Raw genomic sequence first — 20,864 nt, 5'->3', positions numbered from 1 at the left:
ATTTATGACTCAAGAAAATAGATTGAATACTTGAGGAGACAAGAAATTAGAATTTAACTAAACCAAGCAGTTTGGTTTAAGTATTGCAGAATAGCATAGCCAACTACCTCTGATTGAAGAATATCTCTATGGGCAAATTCAGCATTTTAAAAAGAGACAATTTTCCATTATAGTTTTAGAAGGAATCTTCCAATAGTGTGCTTTTGGAATTTCTTTAGGTTTTTTTTTTCTTTGTGCTTGAGAAAACCATCAATGTCGCCTTGTGAAATTTTGTCAATTCTTGTTTTAACTTCGCTAGAACTAGAAAAATTGCTAGTGAATAATTTGTTAATTAGTGGTGTATACGAAATGGATAAGGAATGGTTTGTGGTATACTTTTCTTTAGAAACTTTCACCATATTAGTAGCACTTTTCTTTCTCGATGGAGCAAAATGTATTTTAAAGTGCTTAAGTTCTAATTCTAATATAAGGACTACGACTTATTTTTTTTCTTCTTAACATAATTGTTTCATCCATGTCATTATTACTTCCTCACTGTTTTATTGTTTGCATAAAATAATTTTCTGCTAATAATTCCTTGTTTTTTGTTCGGCTATGCAACATTTTATTAGGAACCATTTGAGTGCAATAGTATATCAGATGTCGAAGATGACCTTGGTTTGAAAAGAAAACAGCTTATTGCTATTGCTCTTCTTGCTGGCAATGACCATGATTTACATGGGGTTCCTAGGTTTGGTGTTGATAGTGTTGTTTGCTTTGTATAGTTGTATTCTGATGGTGACATTTTGGATTGGTAGGTGCTAGATTGATGTTTGGCTTTGAGTTACCTGTGTAGATGGTGTTGTTGTTCCAAGCTATTTTTTTTTTTCTAAAAGTGAGTTTCAACATGTTTTATAGGATTTTGTAGTGGGAACTTGGGTTTTTGATTAGCGATCACTCGAGCTTGGTCTTACTCAGCTTCTATTCCTTTATTATTTTTTAATCATTTGTCTTTTCATGAAAGATTAATGCTTATAGAACATAAAAAAGAATGCTTAAGTCTTTAATTTGGAATGGTTCAGCAGGTGATCATTGCATATAATAAGGATCCAATTCCTATGACGCTGTACAAGTGGAGCCATTATTACACTCGAGGAAATTAGAACTGTAGTTGATGATAAGTTAAAGTGTTGAAAGATGCAACTTCTATTATGCTCATTTGTACCATGGCTATATATGTTTCACTTATACTACTTGATCCCGTCCGAAAGCTGAGTCGGATGGACCGTCGGATGAGGTGGATGAAATATTGACTGAATCGCGATGTCCCGGAGGGGGGTATGCTGAGATAGCTTCTACGTTGACCAAGTCTTCAGAAGTCCTCTGGTCAACGCTACCTGCATCCAGTGACCGCGTCCCCCCGATCACTGGTACCCCGAGGCCTGGCCCAGGGGGGCGCCCTCGGAGGGGACGCGGTGGTCACCGACGGTAAGTTGGTCCAATGAGCGTGTCGCGAGGAGGAGGAGAGAAGAAGAAGTGGCGGCGAACACCGGCGAGCAGAGTCCAATGGAGGAAGGAGTTGGCGGCGGTTTCTTGCACGAAGTGAAGCCCCCTTCCACGAAGGAAAGAAACCCTCTTTAATGCCCTACACAGTGCCCAGACGATATTGCCCCTCCATCCTCCCTTAATTACATCTCTGCCACTAACTCATATCCACATCACAAGCCTCCCCCTCAAGTCTAGTCGAAGGAGGCGCAAGTCCGACTGACTAGACCAACCCCAAAGTAAAATCGCTAACGAACACAAAATCCTATCACTGGGCTCGTTTTATCACATCGCACGAGTAGCTATGGCAATGTTGGACAGAAAATCGAGCGATATCGAGCGAGCAATCGAGCGATGCTGAGGAGAGCTATAGAGCGATGGCCGAGCAAGAAGTAAAAAACAAGTGCCGACCGAGAGACGAATGCGGGGCAAAGCGAAGAGTGAAACACGAGCAACAAGTATATGACAGAACGACGAACGAGATGCGGACAACAAGGATAGGACAGAGCGACGAGTGAGTCACAAACTATAAATATCGGCTAGGCTATAAGTGTCGGATAAAACTGCAACCAACCCCAAATTTGATCAACATCTAAACGGTACCCGGGCGGTAAAACGACTGCCGAGCGGGAACGACTGCCGAGCGGGTCGGAAGACGATGGGTGGGCAACGTCAATCATTTGACCGAAAAAATGTCATCCGAGCAGCAGTAAATCGCGACCGAGCAATAGAGAGACGAATCAACGAGCAGAGCCGTGAGCACGACCGGGAAAGTGTCGACCGAGCTATAGTACATCGCGACCGGGCAATCAAAAAAAAAAATAGGCGACCGAGATAATGCCGAGCGAGTAGATGGATGGATAAGTAGAACCGAATGCGCTTATGAAAGTACTAACCGAGCGACAGTAAATTGTGACCTGGCAATAAAGAGAATGATGGGCGAGCAAAGATTGTGACTGAACGAGGGTCGACCGAGTGACAATGAATCGCGACCTGGCAATAGAGAGCGAGTGCCGACCGAGCGATAGTGAATCGCAACCTGGCAATAAAGAGCGAGACCGAGCGAGTGCCGACCGAGCGACAGTGAATCGCGACCTGGCAATAAAGAGCGTTACCGAGCGAGTGCCGACCGAGCGACAGTGAATCGTGACCAGGACGAGTAAATCCGTAAGTGCGACCGGGAGAGTGCCGGCCGAGTGACAGTGATGAGCGAAACGCGGATGATAAATGCCGAGCCGAGCAGCGAGTGAAGCGGTGAACGTCGATCGAGCAACAGCGATGAGCGAAACACGGATGATAAGTGCCGAGCAGAGCGGCATGTGAAGCGGTGAGCGCCGACCGAGCAAGAGCGATGAGCAAAAAGCGAATAATAAGTGCCGAGTAGAGTGGCGAGTGAGGCGGTGAGTGCCGACCGGGCAACAGCGATGAGCGAAACACGGATGATAAGTGCCGAGCAGAGCGGCGTGTGAAGCGGTGAGCGCCGACCGGGTAAGAGCGATGAGCAAAAAGCGAATAATAAGTGTCGAGTAGAGCGGCGAGTGAGGCGGTGAGTGCCGACTGGGCAACAGCGATGAGCGAAACACGGATGATAAGTGCCGAGCAGAGTGGCGTGTGAAGCGGTGAGCGCCGACCAGGCAAGAGCGATGAGCAAAAAGTGAATAATAAGTGTCGAGCAGAGCGGCGAAGCGTGCATGATGAGTGCCGAGCCGAGCGGCGAGTGAAGCAATGAGTGCCCGGCAGATCGGCAAGTGAGCGGAGAGTACCAACCGTGCCACAACGGTGAGCGACCTGCTAAGGCTGAGTGCCGAGCAGAGCAGCGAAGCGTGCACGATGAGTGCCGAGCCGAGCTACGAGTGAAGCAATGAGTGTCGACCGAGCAACAGCAGTGAGCGTAACGTGGGAGCTGAGTGCCGGGCAGAGCGGCGAGTAAAGCAAGTATGACGAGTGTCATGCAGAGTTGCGAGTAAGTGATGAGCGCCGACCGAGAGGTCGTTGGGCGTGAGAGCATGCTCACTTATAACTCGCACTGGGGCGAGAGTCTGGGACAGCCGACCGAGCAGCTCGGTCATTGGGCGTGAGAGCAGAGCTCACTTATAACTCGCACTGGGGCGAGAGTCTGGGACAGCCGACCGAGCAGCTCGGTCGTGAGAGCAGAGCTCACTTATAACTCGCACTGGGGCGAGAGTCTGGGACAGCCGACCGAGCAGCTCGGTCGTTGGGCGTGAGAGCAGAGCTCACTTATAACTCGCACTGGGGCGAGAGTCTGGGACAGCCGACCGAGCAGCTCGGTCGTTGGGCGTGAGAGCAGAGCTCACTTATAACTCGCACTGGGGCGAGAGTCTGGGACAGCCGACCGAGCAGCTCGGTCGTTGGGCGTGAGAGCAGAGCTCACTTATAACTCGCACTGGGGCGAGAGTCTGGGACAACCGACCGAGCAGCTCGGTCGTTGGGTGTGAGAGCAGAGCTCACTTATAACTCGCACTGGGGCAAGAGTCTGGGACAGCCGACCGAGCAGCTCGGTCGTTGGGCGTGAGTGCATAGCTCACTTATAACTCGCACTGGGGCGAGAGTCTGGGATAACCGACCGAGCAGCTCGGTCGTTGGGCGTGAGAGCAGAGTTCACTTATAACTCGCATTGGGGCGAGAGTCTGGAGCCCGCTCGGGAGGTGATCTGAAGGCCTGACCAAGAAACAATCTGGAGGTCTGACCAGTTTTTGATATGGAGACCTGACCAAGAAACAATATGGAGGTCTGACCAGTTTTTGATCTGAAGGTATGACCAGGAAATAATTTGAAAGTCTGATAAAGAAGTCATTTGGAGGCCGGGCTAAAAATTGATCTGAAGATCTGACCAGGAAACAATCCGAATGCCTGACCAAGAATTAGTCTAGAAGCCCGACCGAGAATTGGTCTGGAAGCCTGATTGAGAATTGGTCCAGGAGCCCAACTGGGATTAGTCCAGAAGTCTGACCGGGAATTGGTCCAGGAGTCTGACCGGGAATTGGTCCAGGAGCCCGACCGGGGATTGGTCCAGAAGTCTGACAGGGAATTGGTCCATGAGCCCGACCGGGGATTGGTCTGACCCCCCCCAACCGAGAGATCGCTAGCAATACTCAGATCCGAGACTGGTAGTACTACTCTGGTCTGAGACCCGTGGCGATAGCTCGACCCCGAACGGGGAAGGTTAAGCCTTGAAGCTCATAGAAGCAAAGCTGATAGCAACATGAGGAGATAGAGCTTTAATCATACCTGATCGTGAAGTGATGTCAACTGGCTGGCTCGGCTCAACTCCCAAATGCCCCTACAGTCAGTGAGACAAATAGTGTCGATCCCTCGACTCCCAAAAATATCCGCGGAGTCAGGGAGAGAACAATCTGAGCCTTAACCGTCAAAGGAAGTGAAGTCCATAACCATATGAGGGAGCAGAGTCCGTAATAATAGAAGGAAACATAGCATCGCGAGTGTAAGGAGCAGAGCCTGTAGACATAAGAGGATGCAAAACAGTGGAGGATGTAGAGCATATAATAATAATAAAATGAATCGCTTATAGTATAGAGAATGTTGAACCTCTGATGAAGGGTGCAGAGACTGTAACAGTAAGAGGATGCAGAGCCTCATGGTGAAGGGTGCAGAGCCTGTAGCACACATGATCGAGGAACTGGGCCCCTGGCCCCTGATCGGAGAGTAAGGTCCCTAGCATGTAATCAAAGAGCGAGGCCCTTAGATCCTGATCGGGAAGTGGTACTGCAAGTCTATGATCGGGGAGCTATGTCCCAAGTGTATGAGTAGGGAGCTGTGCCCCTAGAGTATGAACGGGGAGCTGTGTCCCAAGTGTATGAGCGGGGAGCTGGGCCCCTAGTGTCGATCAGAAATTGAAGGCTCTAGTCTTTGATCAAGGAACTAAGCTCTTACTCTTTTATCAGGGAAATATAGCAGTTCCTATAATCGTAAAAAGAGAGCAGAGCTTGTAATCGTACCTGATCGGGAAGCCGTGCCAACCGGCTAAGGGTTTATCTCGGTCCCTTAACTCCTGAATACCCGTGGAGTCAGGGAAAAAACATAACGAAAAAACTAACCTGTCAACCAGCTGAAGCTCAACTCGATCCCTCGACTCCCGAATACAGGTGGAGTGAGGATAGAAAATAATATGTGTATCGAGATCCTCCGGGATTGTGATAATAGCATAGAACCTCCCGACGTCGCCCATCTTCACGTTCCAGAACAGGTGAAGGATGTTCCCACAGACGGCGCCAAATTGATCCCGTCCGGAAGCCGAGTCGGATGGACCGTCGGGTGAGGTGGATGAAATGTTGACTGAGTCGCGATGTCCCGGAGGGGGGTATGCTGAGATGACTTCTACGTTGACCAAGTCTTCAGAAGTCTTCTAGTCAACGCTACCTGCATCCAGTGACCGGGTCCCCCCAGTCAATGGTACCCCGAGGCCTGGCCCAGGGGGGCGCCCTCGGAGGGGACGCGATGGTCACCGACGGTAAGTTGGTCCAGTGAGGGTGTCGCGAGGAGGAGGAGAGAAGAAGAGGTGGCGGCGAATGCCGGCGAACAGAGTCCGAGGGAGGAAGGAGTTGGCGGCGGTTTCCTGCACGAAGCGAAGCCCCCTTCCACGAAAGAAAGGAATCCTCTTTAATGCCCTACACAGTGCCCAGACGATATTACCCCTCCATCCTCCCTTAATTATATCTCTGCCACTAACTCATATCCACATCACTACTTTTTCTAATTCTATCAGAGATGCGCCAGTCGATGAAACCAGGAAGCGAGAACTAGCATCCACCCTTCATGCACATTTTACAACCGGTTATATGGTACTTTCTAGCTGCCCATTCTATCCAGATTGATAAAACTCCATGCACAAGTACAACTTTTGCTTCCATTCACTAGTGTCCTACAAATTTGTAGTCTGCATATGCCACGGTATCATCAGAATGTCCTTCCAGCAACTATAGAACTACGAGGGAGTGATTATTGACTTATTTAATTTAAGTTAGGCTAATTATAGTTGGTATGACAAGCTAATTGGGTGAGTTATATAACTTAGAGGGTCTAGACAAGCAATGAAATTAAAGGAAGAATAAAGGAGAGAGAGAGTCCGTAGGTGAGAGCTATGACAACGTACCTTTAGACTTGATCATAGGGCTAAGTTATGAAATTTTGGTCTTTCTCTATTGTAGTCATCATATACCTTGTATTTCAACATCATGCAATGAGGCATTCAATATAGTACACTTTTTGTGAATGTCACTTTTAACTAGCAGTGACTTATATACAAAATAGTTTTTAGTGTTGTTGATTTAAATGCTACTTCATCTCTCTTATTAGCACTTACCATGTCCAGGGCATAATTAGATTGCGATCTTTATCTTTTGATGGAAAATTCTTAGGGTGCGTTTGGTTCAAGTTATTATGTATAACTTTGGTTATGTGATTACCAGATAATCACATAACTAAGATTATGAGAAATAAAACATAACCAAATGATGTTTAGTTTAAACTAGGTAATGCAACAAAAACTTATTTGTTTGAAGGTTTTAATGAATACCTTAGTTTAATATTTTACCGTATTACCCTCAATTACAAAATCAACTATACATAATAATAATAATAATATTATTATTATTATTATTTATTTTTTTTTACTTTTCTTTTTCTTGTATATTTTTTTACCTTTTTATGTGTTTTTTTAATTTTTTTTAATGTTTTTATATTTTTTATATTATTTATATTTATATTTTTTTTACATTTTTTAAATTTTAAATTTTATTTATTTATTTTATTTTTAGATTTTTAAATTTTTAAAATTTTTATAAATTTTTTATTTTTTAAAATTTTAATTTTTAAAAAAAAATTAAAATTTTTTAATTTTTAAAATTTTTTAATTTTTAATTTTTTTAAAATTTTTTTAAAATTTAAATTTTTTATTTTTTATTTTAAAAATTTATATATATATTTTTTAAAAAAAAATATTTTTAAAAATTATTTATTTTTAAACATTTTAAATTTTTTTAAACATTTTTTTTACATTTTTTAATATTTTTTTTACATATTTTCTCTTTTTTCCATGTTTTTTCTTATCGGAGGGTATTTTTGGTAAAAAAAAATCGTTAATCCCGGAATCAAGAAAAACCTTAGTTTTCTGAGGTTTTCCGATTCCGGGCTTCATGACCCTTTTGCTGACGTGTCGGGCATGGAACATTACTCGGGAATCATCGAATACCTAAATCAAAAAAGGTTTTTGTTGATAACCTTGGATGGATAACCAAAATTATCAAGAATAACCCCAAACCAAACACACCCTTATAGATTAGAAATTACATTTAATGTTTGCAAGCTTTCAATTAATTCAACGCCGATGAGTGTTTGCTTTGGCTACAAATTCACAACTTCCATATAACTTCTTCATATTTTGCATGGTACCATATCAACAAGAGAATTGAGTTTGTATTTGCAAGCCATAATTTTAATGTGTGGGATGCTTGGACTCTGTGTGATTCTACCTTGGAACAATATAAACTAGCCAACTATAAAAAAGTCATCGGTATATACCTATTCACATTATTTGTAAAAGGATAGGGGACAACCTAGCTATTAACTTCATCTATTTGATAGTCAATATATGACATAAAGCTTGAATTTATTCACCCATTTTATGATAAGTTTTCATATTGAGTGTCTTCTCTTGTTGGTAGTACAAACCACAAATTAATTCGTGGAACTTATAACAATTAGTTCAAAACTTCGTTAATTAAACATTACTTTTCTGCAAGATATTGATGTTTTATATAATCATAATTCTTTATTTTTGTTTTCTCTATGACCATCTTCAATTTGTAATCCACTAGTATAATTAAATTATGTTTCTTGCCCTCGAAGTAAACATAGAGATCCTTGTAACGGTTAATGAAAACAATGTTACTAGATGGATTGATTTAGTTGTTTACAATAAAAGATGCTTGGAAAGAATCGGATATCCTTGGCTTTCGACAAAACTATGAATGGTATAAGCTATTTGGTGAAGGCTTAATTTGTATTAGGAAATATTCAAATTCTTAATGGATCAAATTTTGATGTTGTATTACTTTCATATGTAAATTGATACAAATGTTTATTAGATGAATAAAAATTATGTATTCACATTTTGAGTGGATTTTTAAAAATTTTTATTTCTATTTTAAGTGATGAATGAATTGGTATGATGTCTAAATTTTAAATTTAAGTTATATATTTTAAATAAATATTGACGATAATTGTAGGTGGTTAACTGCAGCGCACACTATGCGTTGCAAATGCTCTTAACTGCAGCATGTGGTGCGCGAAGTGAATGTCCTTAACTGCAACGCACGGCACGCGCTGCGAATGCTCTTAATTGCAGCACACAACGCATGTTGTGAATGTTCTTAACCACAGCACGCGCCACGCATTACGAATGCTCTTAACCGCAACACGCGTTGCGCGCTGCGAATTCTCTTATGACTTTCAATCGCTTGTAGTTATGCAGCGTGCAATGTGTGCTGCGGATAGCATATTTGCACGCTACGAAAAATCATATTTGTTGTAGTGTATATTTAAACCCTAGAAAGATTTATGACCAAATCCAATTGTAATCGCCACCTCCCTTTAAGTTTCCATCAATAAATTGGGCAAAACCAAATTGCTACATCATTGTTGTCGACAACATGACTCAATCGCAATTAAGTACCACTATCGATTAGATGTAGTTATTGCTACAATAGATTTTCCAGTTTAATAGCGTAATAGTATATCAATTAGGATGAGGCAATCAAACTTCTTAAACTTAGTTGTGTTTTAAAACCTAAAGAAAACTTTAAGCTTCTTAATGTCGATTACATCTATCAACTTGTTGAGAAATTCTTGTTGGATCGAAAGCGCGAGAGGGGGGGGTGAATAGCACTCGTGGTTATTTTTTTCGTTTCTAAAAATACACAGAATTCACAGCGGAAAATAAACAAGCCAAAGCAAACACAGAGATTTACTTAGTTCGGAACATTTGACGACTCCTACTCCAAAGTCCACGCTCGTTGAGCGTTTACTTTGGGCAATCACTATAAGCTCGAAAAAGGTACAACTCTAAAGTACAATATTTAAAACTGAAATAGCAATTATACCGACAATGGAAAATAGTAAACTTGAAGCCTCGGGTCGTCGGAGTCTTGTTATAGCTTTGCCGGATCGTTTCTTAAGCAGCACACGGAAGAAGGGTTGTCAAATTGTGTTATTCCTTTGCTGCTGCTAGAGACCTGCTTATAAAGCTTGTGGAGGGCGCTTCCAACAAGATGGAGGGCGCCCTCAATCTCGCCAGAAACGTAACGTCGATAAGACTTGACTTCTTCTCGGCTTATCCCCCTGAGGGCACCTCCAAGCCCATAGAGGGTGCCCTCGCGCCAAATGTCCAGGGCACTCTCAAGCTCCACGAGGGCGCTCTCACGCCAAGCTGCAAGGCAGATCTCCAGGTCATGTCCAATTCACTTCTTGCAAAGTATGTTAGTTCAAAAAACTATCCATACCCTACAAAACAAAGTTAGGACAACATAGACATAAAAGAGAAAGAATTTGACAGTCATCGGACTGTCCGGTTCCGACTTCAGATTCCTGACTGAAAACCCTAGGTCGAACCGATGCCTATTGTTCCCTCACTGGGGAACGCGTTCTCACCTACTCCACTCATGAGAGTATACCTGTTGCCAGATCGGTCCTTTAAACTGACTGGACTTTTGCTCAACACTCGAGGCTTTCGGTCTTTCTGCTGGACGTCCGTTCCACGACCCGCCCAGACTTCCACCTGGTTTGAGACACCAGGACTTTCCACCTAGAGTCCCCGACTCTAGGACTTTTTGCCTGAAGCCCTCGACCCGCCAAGACTTTCCGCCTAGGGTTACCACCCCTTAGGACCTAGGGTTACCGCCCCCTAGGGTTTTCCACCTGCCTAACCGCAGCTAGGACTTTTCTTCACCTAGGGTTAGCACCCCTTAGGACCTAGGATTACCGCCCCCTAGGGGTTTCCACCTGCCTAACCACAGCTAGAACTTTTGCTTAAGTACACATAGGACTTTCCTGCAATCTTAATGAACCTTGTTAGATAACAATACAACTTAACTTTGAATCCTTTGACATAATCAAAACACAGGATCGATCGTCAGATGCTTCCCGCACCAACAATTCTATCTTTTAGATTTCGATGCACAAGATTTGAACCACTTCAGAATGCAATTAGATCACTATAAGTTTAATATTGATGGCCATGAAAGATTTTAGAATTTATTAACTATTTTTGAATTATATCGAAGATTAATTGAAATAAATAAGTTACAAACCTACAATTTGATTCACATGTGATTTTTTTTCCATTTATTATAATTTATACATTATAACTATATCGTTTACTTATATATTGAATCTAATATATTTATGTAATTGGTTGGTTGATTCACCTTGTTTCAACTCTTCAAGTTTCTATAATAATAATAGAACAATCATTTTCAACTATGAAACTTGTTAAAATAGCTCTTCGTAATAAGATGGAAGAAAAGCTTTTAGCATATTCTATGGGAGTTGGTTGAAAATTTTGATAACAATAATAATTAATGAATTTGATTTTAAGAATAATCGAACAATACAACTTTAATAGTATTTTTGCTTCATGCTTTTGAATGTACAACAACAACAACAACTATCAAGTCTTATCCCACTAGGTGGGGTTGACTATATAGATCATTTTATATCAATGGGCTTTATCCCCTATTATATCATCATTTATATTTAAATAAATTTTATCTTATTTTATTCTTACTAACTAAGTCTTTTTTTAATCTTTTACTTCCTCGTTTGATATGTGTTTGTCATAGTTTCACATCACCAAATTAGATCATTTATTGGTGTCTAAGTACATGTCTGTACCATCTTAAACGTATCTCTCGAAATTTTTCCTCAATAGATGTAATTCTAACTTTCTCTCTAATGCTCTCATTTCTTATTTTGTCCATCCTCATATGCCCACACATCCATCTTAACATCCTTATCTTTGTAACTCTCATCTTCTGCTCATGTGCTCGAGTTATAACCCAACATTTAGCTCCATATAACATAGCAGGTGTAACTGTGATTTTATAGAACTTTCCTTTAAGTTTTAAAGATACTTTATTATCACATAAAACTCTTAACGTTTTCTTCAATTTCAACCATCCTACTTATATTTTATGTAAGACATCTCTTTAAATTCCTCCATCATTTTACAAAAATGATCTTAAATATTTAAAACTCTTAATTCCGGATAACTTGTCATCTCCTATCTTAACAATTGTCTCATTATGTCTAATATTGCTAAACTTAAATTTCATATATTATGTCTTTATTCTAATAAGCCTAAAACCTTTCCTTTCTAGTGTTTTTTTGCCAAGATTCTATTTTAGTATTTACTCATTCATATGTTTCATCTACTAAAATAATATCATCTGTAAACAACATGCATCACAGTAATGTGTCTTGAATGTGTGTAGTAAGTTTATCCATAATTAGCATAAAAAGATAAAAACTTATAGCTGATCCTTGATGGTATTCTATCTTTACTGGAAATGTTTCAATTACTCTGCCTGAAGTTTTCACTTTGGTTGTTACATCCTAATACATATTCTTAATTAGTTTAATATATGTTACGCTAACACCTCTCTTTTCTAGAATTCTCTATATAATTTCTTATAAGACTCTATCACAAGCTCTTTCTAAGCTAATGAATATCATGTGTAGATCTTGTTTTTACTCTAGATATTTTTCAATTAGTTGTCCAAGAATATATATAGCTTCTATTGTCCACCTTCCAAGTATGAACCCAAATTGATTTTAAGTCATCGTGGTCTCTTCTTTAATCTTTTTTCTATTACTCTTTCCCAAAGTTTCATGGTATGACTCATTAATTTAATACCACTATAGTTTACATAATTTTGTACATCTCCCTTGTTCTTATATAAGGAAACTAGAGTATTTACCGTCTATTGATCAGATATTTTTTTAATATCATATTAAATAATTTTATAAACCATTCAATATATCGGAGGTTGCCTACGATATAGTATAAATTGTGAAGTAGATTGTTATTAATTATTAAGGGTGTTAATGAATCAAGCTGCTCATGAGCTATTCGAAGTTTGATTTGATAAAAGCTCGTTTGAGCTCGTTTAATGAGGCTCATTAAGATAAACAAACCAAGCTCAAGTTTCACAATATTAGGCTCGTTAGCTTGTGAGCATATTTGTTAAGCTCATGAATTAACTTTTAAATTAAAAAAATAATAATTTTGATATTGAGTTTATAGATTTTATACTCTACTAATGAAACATATAGATAAATATATTAAATTTTTTTATTAGAATAAAATTATAAATTTTAATTAGAATATTATATTTTTTAAAAAATATATAATTTAATTTTTAATGAATATTTAAATTTATAATTTATATTTATTAAGCTCATTTAGACTCGATAAAAGTTTGAATAAGCTCGTGAGCCATAAATATATTCGTTAAATAAAGCTCGTGCTTAGCTTGATTATAAACGAGTCAAACTCAAACATTCAAGAGCTTAGCTCGATTCGACTCGGCTCGACTCGATTATACCTTTATTAATTATCAGTTAATAAATGGAAAATCATCACTACCTCTCCTTCTACCGGTATCAAAAGCCAATTTAGGATTTGTTAATTAAATATTTAAATAAATCAAATTTGATTTTAAAAACCCAAAAATCATGAGAATCATAAATTGAAGATTATATTTGTTCCTTGAACTAAGAGTATTTTTTTTACTTAAAAAAGGTCAAAAACTTGATTATTTTTTTTTTTGTTGTTACGGGTGTCCTGTTTATTGTTATGGAACACCAAATTAAAATATTTTCTTGTAATAAAAGACGCGAGAAGGAACAATCCACCCGAACCTGGAGAGAGAAAATAATTAGCCTTTGGGGAAAACAAAAAATCATCTCTTTTTTTTTTAATTATGACCAAGGTGCATCTTAAAAAAAAAGAAATCAAAAGATACCTCATATTTTAAAAATATCCTTATCTAATATTATTATAATAGTTTTGATTGGAAAGCTACTCGAAGTAATTTGTGTAAGTTTTAATCAAAACTACATCGATATTATGTAGCACTAACTTGAACCAATAATTTTAACCCAATTAGAATAAATTTGAGAATGTTAAAATAATTTTGAATATATTGGAGTAGCTTTTGACAAAGCTATCATAAAGATATTTTTAAAATATGAGCTACTGTTTTAATAAAAATAAAACATGTTATTTTTTTTTTTTATTCTTATCATTAGTCTTTCTATAGCTCGGTAAGCTTCCCTTTGAATTTGCTTACAAAAGTTAAACTCCTCATGCCTTTATATCCATGTCAAAACCAGACCAAATAATGAAGTGCACCGACATGATGTGAGATATGTCACCCAACCAAGTGAACCAACTATTATGGTAACAAGGAAAATATATTGTTCAATTTTAACACATGTTGTTATTATTGTTATTTTAATAATTATGGTGTTCGATTTCATCTAATTAATATTGAAGAAAAATAACCTACCGAATAAATTTATACACGCTTAAAAATTGACTTGAAAGATATTTATATATCCCTTTAGCAATTCAAATTTTAATATTTTTATTATTCCTTTTTGGACGGAGCTACCCTAGTTAGGGTGGGCTCCAACCCTACCTTTTTTTTAAAAAAAATAAAAAATTAAAATTAATAGGGTGACTCTAGCCCAAGGCCACCTTCCAATTTTTGATCAATCACCATTGAAAAATTAACAAAAAAAGACGTGCACCCAATCTAACTCATGTCCTATTGCATCTATTTATGGCTTGAATTGGAATATTTGAGTAAGAAATGGTGAAAAATGAACCCTAGTTCGTGAAGGTTGTATGCGAGCCATTCTCATTCAATTTATGGCAATTTGCCAATGATTTCCTACCGTTTAAGTCATGGGTTGTGTGTATTCGAATAGAAAGATTTCAGATCAAATCCGATCGTAACTGTCATCTCCCTTTAAGTTTCCAACAATAATTTGGGCAAAACCAAATTGTTACATTGTTGTTGACAAAATGACTTAATCACAATTAAGTGATTAGATATATTTACCGTTGCAATAGATTTTCAAGTTGAATAGCGTAATAGTATATTCCATTAGGATGAGGTAATCAAATTTCTTAAGCTTAGTTGTATTTTAAAATCTAAAGAAAACTTTAAGCTTCTTAATATTAATCATATCTATTGACTTGTTGAGAAATTCTATCTTCTTGAGAAAAAACAAAAAAAAGAGGGGGAGAAGGATTAGTGGTTGGAATTGTACTTATGGATGAATCACAATTAATGGCGACGTAAATATTGAATAAGAAAGGGGGACCAAGGAGCGGAATAATTAGGACAGCTACGGATCTCTGCTGCGACGTGGATCATCAGCTTGCTCGCTCTGTTCAATTCAATAAACACCGAGTTATCACTTGGAGTGGTCAGCTTTTGTTAGCTTAGCTCCAATAAGTTTGGTTGACTCTATTATTATTATTATTATTATTATTATTATTATTATTTGATCCGGTGATGAAGGAGGGGGTCCAGCTGTATAGTGGTCAATAACACGTGGAAGTCAAAGTCAAGATAGGCAGACCAATATTTTGGCCGAGCAGGGAGGTCACCTCGCCGATCGGCCTTAATAGCGCCCGGGCCAGTGCGAAGACAACTCGATCACAGGACGGGTTTCCGATGCTCAGGGGGTTTCGTATAAAAGAGGTGATGTACCGACCGGCGAGTTCGCTCGGCCGTGATACCGAACGACTAAGGCTGCACGTCCGTCTGAGTATGCGACCGAGCGGCTCACCCGCTCGACCTAATAACAAATGAGAGAAGAGGACAAAACAGACAGCCAGCGATATCCTTCTCGAGACATGCGCCGCCGACAGACAGCATGGTCGGCGACCAGACCGAACAGAAGATCGTACGATAGAAGTTTCTACTGTCATGTCGGAGATATGCTCGGACAGTTGCGGTATGGCGTCAAACACACTTTTCTGACATGCCCATTTTTAGGTATGCTTTGAGGAGTGTGCACACCTCGGGAAGCGTGCACGCGCCTCCCGAGATCCTATATAAAGACCCCAGACTTCGACGGAGGTATGCATGATCATCTACTGTAGCTCTTTGCCTCATTATTCTGCTTCAATTTCTTCTCGCCTGACTTGAGCGTCGGAGGGCCGTCGCCGGGATCCCCTCCCCGGCTCGGTTTTGCTGCAGGTTCACTGGAGTCCACGTCAGCCCATAGTCTACACGGAATTAGCGAAAAGCACCACGTCCCCAGCGTCAGTCTACTCGACTCTCGGACAGGATCAAATTGGTGCCGTCTGTGGGAATGCACCTGAATCCGGAGCCGAGACGATGGAGGCAAGACGATGGAAGAAGCTGGACGTCAACACACTGTGACGTTCTCCCAAGGAGAGCTCGACGCGCTCATCCATGCATGAGCAGCGAAGATAGTGGAGCAGCAACAAAAGGCTTACACCGAGCGGTTGCCACAACAGGCCACCTCAGCGTCAGGTGGCCGAGCGGCACCAGAAGATCGACCGGAGCAATTTTCTACGTGGGCGCAGAATAGAGGGAAGACCGACACGCCAGGAGAGGCACCCGCTGCCCCCATTCCATTCCATCGGGCCATATTCCAGACTCCGTCTGAGCTGGCCCAAGCCAACTAGAGGTCATCCGATGAACCGCCCGTGCGGGATGCCAGGAAAGGGAAGGCGCCCCGAACCAAGTCATCCCCCGAGCGGATCAATCGCCAGTTCTCTGAGGCGATTCTACAAGACCCGCTCCCAAAGCATTACGCTCCTCTAGCAATCGGAGAGTACAACGGTACAACCGACCCGGATGACCACCTCGGTAAGTTTAACAATGCCGCCACTCTACATCAATACATCGACGGAGTCAAATGCAGGGTCTTCCTCACCACCCTGACCGGCTTGGCATAGCGTTGGTTCCGGAGATTGCCGGACGGATCAATTCAGAGCTTCAAGGACTTCCGAGCGGCATTCGTTCACCACTTTGCCAACAGTCGACGTTATCAAAAGACCAGCGTCAGCTTATTTTCAATGAAGCAAGGGTCGAGAGAGAGCCTCCGAACCTACATCCAGCGTTTCAACCAGGCGGCCATGGATATCCCCGCGGTCTCGTCCGAGACAATGATGCATGCCTTCACGCAGGGCTTAGTTGACGGGGATTTCTTCCTCTCGCTCATCCGAAAGCCGCCCCAAGACTACGACCACATGCTGAAGAAGGCAAACGAGTATATCAACGTCGAGGAAGCCTAGGCGGCCAAGAGGAAAGAAGCACCGTCCGAACCTTCAGTACAAGCCGAGCGGAGGCCACCACCCAGTCATCAACCCCCGAGGGGACCCCGTGCTGAGGGAACACACCCTCATCAGGAGGCAAGGCCGCACGCCGTCCAACATGTGGCAGTCGATCGGCCCAAGCAAAAAGGAAAGGTATGGACTCCCATATTTTGTTCGCTTCACCAGTCAGCGACCCACAACACCCGAGACTGTCGAAGTCTCGGCCCAATTGCTCACCCGGTGTCGAGAAGCTATCGTCGCCGAACGCCATCGCCCGATTGACGACATCGACACCAGAGTACTGGGCGACGGGTGGCTAGGGAGTCCCCCGAACGGCAACAACATCATCAGCCGAGGGTCAATCCCCGGGCCTCACAAGAGCGAACAAGACCCCCCACCCGAGAGGAAGAAAACAGGAGCAATATCGCTCGGGGCGAAATTAGCATCATTGCTGGTGGCCCGACAGGCGGTGACTCCAACCGCGCAAGGGAGTCACACGCTCAGCAGCTCAGGGTCCATGCGGTCGACTGCAGCTAGGAGCGGGCACAAGGACTCGAGATCAGCTTCGGGCCCAAAGACTTAGAAGGGGTTGAAGTGTCGCACGACGACTCCCTCATAATCCGAGCGGTAATAGCAAATTATACTATTCATCGTATATTTATTGACACAGGCAGTTCGGTCAACATTATTTTCAAGAAGGCATTCGACCAGCTTCAAATTGATCAAGCCGAGCTGCTTCCAATGACAACTCCCTTATATGGATTTACCGGCAATGAGGTTCTGCCGGTCGACCAGACCCGACTGGCTATATCGCTAGGAGAGGAGCCGCTTCGAAGGATGCGGACCTCTAACTTCATTGTGGTTGATGCCCCGTCCGCCTACAACATGATACTTCGTCGGCCGACTCTCAATGAGTTTCGGGCGGTCGTCTCAACCTTTTGTCAGAAGATCAAATTCCCCATGGAGGACAAGGTAGGCGAAGTTAGAGGAGATCAACTGGCTGTCCGAGATGCTATGTGGTGATGGCCCGAGCAGAGTCAAGATCCGCTCAGAAAGCACCGCGATTGGAGGTAAGCACCATAACTGAAAGGCCTCCAACTTTAGTTTATGAAGAAAAAGAAGAGGTGCAGATCCGTGATGCCCGACCGGAGGCAACCATGTTCATTGCATCCGACCTGGGAGCAGGCCAGAGGGAGGAGCTGATCGGATGCCTGCAGCGAAACCACGACATCTTTACATGGTCAACACACGAGCTGCCGGGCATCTCACCGAGCGTTGCACAGCACGAGCTTCATGTCCGACCAGACGCTCGACCCGTAAAGCAGAGGAAGAGGGACTTCAGCGCGGAGCAGAATGCCATCATCCGAGCGGAAGTCGAGAAGCTTCTGGAGGCCGGCCATATACGAGAAGTGCAATTCCCGAGCTGGCTCGCGAATGTGGTGCCGGTCTCCAAGTCGGGTAACAAGTGGGGAGTCTGCATCGACTTCCGAGATCTGAACAAGGCATGCCCGAAGGATTTTTACCCTTTGCCCCGGATTGATCAAATGGTGGATTAGACGGCTGGGTGCAAGTTGATATGCATGTTGGATGCATATCAGGGGTACCATCAAGTGTCGCTCGCCCGTGACGATTAGGAGAAAGTAAGTTTCATCACTGCAGACGACACTTACTGCTACAACGTGATGTCGTTCAGATTGAAGAACGCAGGTGCTACATACCGACGGCTTATGAAAAAAGTGTTCCGGAAACAGATTAGGCAAAACATGGAGGTATACGTTGATGACATACTTATTAAATCAATCCGAGCAGTCAACCTTTGTGCAGATATAGAGGAAACCTTTGGGACGCTGAGGACATAAGGGATCAAGCTAAATCCCCAGAAGTATCTGTTCAGAGCAAAAAGTGGGCGCTTCCTCGGGTACATTGTGATCGCTGCAAGACATGCCACCTCCCAGAAATCTGAAGGAAGCTCAACGCCTTACGGGATGAATAACCGCGCTGTCCAGATTCATCTCGAAGACCGCCGACCGGAGTTTGCCCTTTTTTAAGATTCTGCGCCGAGCCACTAAGTTCCAATGGGACGCAGAGTGCGACAAAGCCTTCGAAGAGCTCAAAGTATACCTCAATTCCTTACCTGTGTTAGCCAAGCCGGTCGCCGGGGAAGCCCTTAGAGTTTACTTGTCCTCGACTGAATATGTCGTCAGGTCGACTCTTGTGAGGCCGAACGGTGAAGAACAGCTTGTGTACTTCTTAAGCCACATACTAAAGGATGCTGAGTCCCGCTACACTGGTCTCGAGAAGTTAGTCTTTACGCTGGTACTCGTCGCTCGAAGGCTCTGCCCTTATTTTCTAGCGCACCCGATCGTTGTGATGACGAACAGGCCCCTGGGGAGGGTCCTTCTCAATCCAGAGGCGTCCGGTTGGCTAATCAAATGGACCACAGAACTTAGCGAATTTGACATACGGTATCATCCTTGGATGGCCATCAAGGTGCAGTTGTTAGCAGATTTTGTCACTGAGGTACAAGATCCCGAGCCCTAAGCCACCTGGAGGGTGTACGTGGAAGGATCGTCCACTCGGCAAGGAAGTGGGATCGGTGTGCTGTTAATCTCCCCCCACGGGGAACGAATGCATTTGTCCGTACGGCTAGATTATCGAGCGACCAATAATGAAGCAGAGTATGAGGCGTTGATAGCGGGCCTACAGGCCGCTCGACATGTGGGAGCCAGCAAGGTCTTGATTCATTCAAATTCACAAATGGCTGCTCAGCAACTCTCGGGAGCATTCGAGATAAGCAACGTCAGGCTCAAGCTTTATGCGGGAGCCTTCAAAAAACTGAAGGCCAGTTTTCGAGAGGTGCTCATCTAGAAGATCCCCCGAGCGGAGAATCAGGCTGCAGATGAGCTGACTAAGCTAGCCAGCTCCATGTCACCAATTTTCATCCAACAGTCAATCGAGCAGATATCTCTGGTCACCCACATCGACCGGATGGAGGGGCTCACATTCCCAAATGATTGGCGGACGGCTATAGCAGAATTTCTGAAGTCAGGGGCAACACCTTCTGATCGGGAGGAAGCGCCGCTCAGGAGGAGAGCTGGTCGGTTCGTCCTCATTGGTGACCAGCTCTACAAAAAAGCGTTCTCCAGGCCTCTGCTCAAATGTGTTGGTCCAGAGGATGTGGACTATATTCTGCAAGAGGTACACCAAGGCTCATGCGGCGGGCATCCGGGCGGCTGCTCGTTAGCGAGAAAGATTCTTTTAGCCGGCTACTTTTGGCCAACTTTACAGGAGGACGCCGCTCGGACAATCGCCACATGCTTATCTTGCCAGAAATACCATAATTTCTCACATCGTCCCACGGAGGAGTTAAAGACATTCACAGTGTCCAGCCCTTTCGATCAATAGGGCATGAACATTGTAAGACCATTTCCAATGACGACCGGACAACGAAAGTTTTTACTAGTAGTGGTAGACTATTTCTCAAAGTGGGTGGAAGCCGAGCCGCTCGCGAAAATAACTGAGCAGATGGTCAAGAAGTTCATCTGGCAGCACATAATATGCCGGTTCGGCATTCCACGACGACTCATGTCCGACAATGGGCGGCAATTCATCGGACAGCAGCTCAGAGAATGGTGCGAGGGGTATGACATTCAGCAACACTTCACCTCCGTGGCTTATCCGCAGGTCAACGGGCAGGCTGAGGTCGCTAATCGGGAGATCCTTCGGATTCTTCGAGTTCTGCTCGACCATATCGGTGGCAGCTGGGTAGATGAGCTCCCGGGCGTGTTATGGGCGATTTGCACTACCCCTAAGGAGGGAACGGGGGTCACGCCTTTCCACTTGGTGTACGGAGGGGAGGCTGTCGTTCCCGTGGAGGTCCGAGTAGAATCCGATCGGGTACAACAGTATGACGCGAGTAACGCCGAGCGGAGGCAGCTGG

Source organism: Zingiber officinale, chromosome 5A (assembly GCF_018446385.1).
Source record: "Zingiber officinale cultivar Zhangliang chromosome 5A, Zo_v1.1, whole genome shotgun sequence".
Taxonomy (NCBI): Eukaryota; Viridiplantae; Streptophyta; class Magnoliopsida; order Zingiberales; family Zingiberaceae; genus Zingiber; species Zingiber officinale.
The sequence above is the reverse complement of the archived record's forward strand: the minus strand, read 5'-3'. Positions refer to the sequence as shown.